The sequence below is a fragment of the Aythya marila genome, assembly GCF_965140915.1.
Source record: "Aythya marila genome assembly, chromosome: 12".
Classification (NCBI taxonomy): Eukaryota; Metazoa; Chordata; class Aves; order Anseriformes; family Anatidae; genus Aythya; species Aythya marila.
Window position 1 is genome coordinate 12,806,977 of NC_139053.1, and position 6,000 is coordinate 12,812,976.

Sequence of the window (6,000 nt, forward strand, 5' to 3'; positions counted from 1 at the left end):
ATTAAGAATGCAGGCAGCGATGCCATAACAAGCTAAATAGGAAGTGAATATTTTTTGACTTTATCTTGTGTCGGAGAGCCCAGTTTAACCAGTAAGACTGAGAATTCATAAAATTCGTAAGTGAAATAGAATTCTACTTGCTGGAACAGGATTGCGATTTTTGAATTAAATTTAACTGAATCGCTGTTCAGCAAAGACGAGAGATTGTTGTTAGTGGCAGGTTTAGGGTCACTAACAGCAAAATGGGCTGCAGCTTGTGATTTTAAGGATACATAAAACACTGGCTGTATTCCACAGTATGCACTGCTAAACTGCAGGCAACAGTAAAATCTCCCTGTTGCGGCATAAATATGGCATGAAAGTTGATTAACCAGTTTTATGTTGTTATCTGAGCCTGCAATCCATCTGGACTAAAATTATAGAGATGAAAACTTGAGTTTTTCAACAGCAAAATAATAAATGAAACCAGATTAGAAAAAGCAAAGATTTACTTACTTTAAATTCACACCAAGATGACCAGTTGTTTACTCTGTACCAGGTCTCACTTTTTTTGTGTGTTTGTGGAACAACTGTAGAATGTTGCATTGAGATCAGTATCATTAAACAACGGTGTATTTGGTATATCCAAGTCGGTACCTATGAAGTGTAATAGAATCCTTACTACTTCTGGCCTTGTGTGTGTGTGTGCAGTTCTGTGGAGAACTGCAAATTTTCTAACGTTGGCTGAGGTTTGAATAGACCTGGATGTAGGTTGTCTTATTCTGCAATTTGTAATGTTCTCCAAAGTATGCCTTGTTTTGGCAAACGCTTTCACCTGTTGCTGTGCCAATATGTTTGAGCCTAAGCCTTGGTATTCCAGGGACTGTATGTATCAATGTGGTAGTGTTCAAATATTTCAGATGTTCATTAATTAGCTGATGGTATTTATAATAAGGCTATTTTGGGAAAAAAACAATGAAATAGTGCCATTTTTTCCTGATTTTCATTGTAGCAGGCCCACTTCTGACTGAAGTCTGGCACAAAACCCAAGGGAAATTGCCTGTTTCAAATGAGTATCATGTTTTTTTATAGAATTTTTAGAATCCTAAATTAATATAAGCAGAATCTGCTCTTATCTCCATTTATTGCTGAACTGTGGTAAATAATATGCTCTTGTTTTCTTTTGACTCTCTGAAATTAAGCCTGTTTATGGATGATTTTAAAGCAATTATAAGTGCAGGATTCTTAAACATATGAAAATAAAACCTCTCCTAACCAGAGCTTATGGGGGAAGTGGAAGTTTAATTCAAGTCAACATGAGCCATTATGAGTTTCAATTGAATAGAGGTTGGTCTAAAAATATGCAAGGGTCTGTTTTTTATCCCTGCCTTGTTACACTAATATTATGAATATGAATACCTTTATTTAATCAATCCAGTTGTATACTGAGAGCAAGAAACACTGTGTAATTTTAAGAACAGAATGATTATCAATGCAGCACTGCTCAGCTGATTTAGCTCAGCACAAGTTGTTGCCTGTGCACAGAGGTGGTAGCTCAAACAGTGTGACTGGTGGTTGTGCAGGTGTCAAGGTCAGGAGCTGCACATGCGAAGATGCAGTAACATTGCAAGATGTATTAATTGGAGGTTGGAACAATTATAATGCGCTTATGTAATTTCTTCATTTTGTTCTTCTCAGTCATTCCTTTTATTAAACATAATAAAAGTAATAGAACATCAGAAAGTTGTTTAAAAATCTAACTGTGTTTCTTGAAAAGAAACAAGGAATTTTGTTTACATCTTTACTGACTTCTGACTTTATTTCTGGAAGGGAAGGATGGTGAAAAGGGTACTTAGATGAGAAACAGGAGGGGAGGATGTTTTTAGATTGCCTTCTAATTTTCAGGAGGACTGAGAGGTAAAATTTTATACCCCAGAGAGAAAACACTCAAAGCAAGGATATTCTGATTCAAGTCCTAAAAACAAGGCAGCTGATACTAGCTGCTATAGACAGACTAACGCTGTGACTGTAGTGATACAAATTTTATTTCAGGAGCACTTAAAAAGCATATGCTAATGTTTTGTAAGGGAGAATGGTTTTAAAATGTCCTTTGAAATGAGAATCTATGTAATTGTTTAATGAGAGAGTTGTGTAGCAGCATTTCTTAATTTATCTCCTCAAGGGCAAATGAGACAATATTTCTGCACTGTAAAGAGATGATGTAGGGAAGAAATGGAAATAGAGTGCTTTAGGTCTGGCACTCATTGCATCCTGCAGCTCTGCTTTCTGTTGGAATGCAGGTACAGCTTGTTGCTTAGACCATTTCATCGGGGATGTACAGTTGTCACATACTGAAGATGTAAAGTTCATTTGAAGAATGACAACATGCTTTTGAGATTCAAATGAGCACAGAAGTATTTTGCGTGGGTGGTGTTCGTTTGTCTTTTTGGTGAAGGAAGAGCTTGAAAGAATTAGGCTTTAGTAGTTCAAGAGCCAGAGTTCAAAAGGACAGCAGCTGTTGGTTCAACCCTGCTTTTCTTAAAAGTAGTTCTGTATTGCAAGTGCTGCTATCAGCAATTTAATTGCTGCCTTCCGATGGTGGTTTCTTCTGCTGATCAAGTTGTCTCAAGAAGGTAACATCAAGAACGTCTGGAGGGAGAACTGCAGAAGCATTTCTTTGAGAATGGTATGAGGTATTAGATAATATATTCAGGTTGTCTTAAGTTATGATTTCATTCCAGAGAATAAGTTTTTAAAAGTGGTTGACACACATTTAATAAAATACACACATTCGTTGTCACATCAGAGTAATACCAAGATGGGGGGGGGAATACTTCAAGCCTTCTGTAGTCTGTTGCTGATCACTATTCCTTCCTTTTCAGTCATTTATCGGCATTCTGATCTCATCTTCCCACAGCAAGATCTACTTGACATGGTTATTTACAGCAGATCCTCACTTGTAAACATAGAAAGTTTAATTGTTTTTTCTTGTTTGCTATGCAGCCTTTGGAGCAGTACTGTTGTCTAGCTTAGCTTTTAAGCCTAATGCCATGGTTCATCTGACAATATAAATGTGAAGGAGTGGTATGAAATCTGAGTTTTTGTTCCAAAGATGATATGGGTTTGTAAAACTTGGAAGTGAAAGAGGTCCCTTTATATAATTTAAATTCTTGGGAACTAGTAATATTCTATTTTCCCATTTCTTAAAAAGAGAGTGTTAGGGAGGGTTCTACAGCACACAGAATAAACTCAAAATTTATTCATAAAAAATTCATCAGCAGTATCTTGAGGAATCAGTAAACTGCTTCTTTCACATTCACTTTCCCCACTTTCCTTTTTTTTTTTTTGTAGCAGGCTACAAAAGAGACTTTCTACATTTTTATTTTATTTTTTTTTTTTTTTACCCAAGAAACTTTCTGTTTCCCATACTTTTCATCTTAACTGTTGATTTCAGTGGGAGCTCAAGTGCAACAAGCATAGTTAGACTGGAGAACTGTCTAGTTAAGGAAGAGCAGGCCTTGAGGTTGATATTTGTTGTTTTTTTTTTTTTTTTCTGCTCTGTAGAGCTGTTTTAATTTTTGGTCCCAAACGTGTCTGTCCTTCCTCCCCACTTCTGTTTGCCCTCCTGAAATGGAAGCTGGTGCTGCGGTCCTGCACTGCCCATGCGGTGCTTTGAGCCGCGTTGCTGCACCGCTGTCTTGGCAGAGGGCAAAGCTGTCTCCAGCAGGATTCCAGAAACAGCCGTTTCAGCTTCAAAAGAGAGCAGTCTGCAGCCCATCTGTCAAGACAGGGATTTATTTCACACAGCATATGTAAGATCTTGGTAACCCATGCTATAATTACCTAAAAAAAATTACCATGTCAATGAGCAGTTTCCTATGTCAGATGACCAGTCTACACCAGGGTGATCAAGGAATCAGCAGTACTCTGCTGCAATTTGAGCATATCCAAAGATCTTACAACTTCTTCTATTGTGCAATTGAATACTGGTCTTTTAAAATTATTTAGTTCTTCAACCGTTTGCTTTTTAAAGTTTATTAAATGTGAATATACATAACCTAGCCACAAAGAAAAAAAATATATAAATCTCTTCAATACTTTCATACCGTTTCATCACTGAAAAATTACTACCTTTATCATGTTCCTATTTTTATATATGTGTATTTTTTTTCTGTATGTTCTTTCAGTATTTGAGACTTGATGGTAAGGTAGGCATCTACAGTTCTAAGCAATGGTTGGGCACAGCAGTTATTCGCATCATTTCTCATGATTACGGTTGCAGTGCTTTCAGCATCAGTGGGTAAAAGATCTTATTAGGTCTGCAGAAATCTGGAACTTGACACAAGATCTTATGGAGAGTGATGTACCCACCATTTAATGGTCTGGAAATAATTTTTTAGGAGCACATACATGTCAAGATGAACAGCAAAACAACAGACAAAAGTAAAGATGCTGCGGAGGAGTTGTGATGTGTAGCTTTCTAGAATCTGCAGACAGGCTCACTGGCAAGTTCATTATTAGGATAAATTTATGGAATCCTAGAGACATTAGAGGGAATGCACAGTCAGAAACAAGTGGAGTGTAGTCTGGGTCTTCCTTATAGTTCTTACTTACAGTTATTTTTTCTGCGAAGCTGCACATAATAACACGCTGCAATAAGGAAGGATGAACCTTCGTCACTTGCTATGTTCTTAATTTAGATGTTCCTAAATCTGAGAATTACATTGTAAAGGTTGTCCTCTTTGAGGTTAGTAGTATTATTTTATATATATATATATATATATATATATATATATATATATATATATATACTTATATATTTATATAAAGGGAGATTGAAACAGTGAGAGCAGTGTTGTGTTGTTGAAAAGTACTAGATAAGGTCCACTGCCCCTAATTCTAGTGACTTAAATGAGATCACATTTTTACATGTATCTCTATAGCATCTTCTCAGAGTATTCTCAGAGAATCAAATGGTAAAAGTGAGGTCACTGCCATATAAAATGGTTTGACAAAATTAGCTAGGCCAGAAATTAACTCAAAATGCATGGAGAATAAATTGATACGAGTTTAAAGGATATATTTTTTTTTTCTTTTTAATATAAAACTCCTTAGAAATGTAAATCCAACACTGATTTAACAACAAATGTTTTCATATGTCATAGGAAGTATAAATTGAATCACTTGTTTGACACAGGATGTGCATTAGGCAAAAAGTAGGTAGGGAGCTATGGAAAGCCTTGGAGATAAAATTGGTTTGGAGGATGATACTGCTTTTGCTATTTACAGCCTGGATGGGCCTTTGAGGACAAGTTTCATGGAATGGAAAGGATGGGTGGGGACTGCTGCAGCTAGAGCTTGGATGTTCCTATAGATAATGTTAGGAGATTATTTCTGACGTACTTTTTGAATTTCCAGCTATATGCATGAATGAAAAAAAGAAGTTCTTGCTATAAAGAGAAGGAAAACGAAATAGTGATGAAAATGATAATAAAGGTCATAAAGATAACCAGGCTTTCCCCATTACCTTGGATTTGAGGTCAGTGCAATACCCGTTCTTTACAGCCTGTTTTGTTCAGCTCCTGACTTTCTGTTAATGCTCCAGTATTAGGAAGTCTTTTCCTTGGTGACCTGATGGACCTATCAGAAGGACTGCAATTGTGTATAATGATGTGTATACACAAATACAGTTGTACAGGCTATTTAGAGTGTTTTACATACAAGAGAGATCTTTAAGTAGGGGTATTTAAATGTCTTTTCCTTTTTTTTTTTTTTTTTTTTTTTTTAAGCTGGACAGGAAAATTCTTATCCTGATTGTGATGTGGCACATGACATTTAAAGAAACAGATTGCTTTTTAGAGGAAGCTATGGTGGAAGAGGCAACCTCTAAAATGGGGCTTACCATTAGAAAGCTAGCTTCAGTGTTAAATTATAGAATAGATAACACTACTTGATAATAAATATACCTAAGTAGCTGTGCTTCTGGAGATTTTACAAATGCTGATACTTGGTTTAATGATA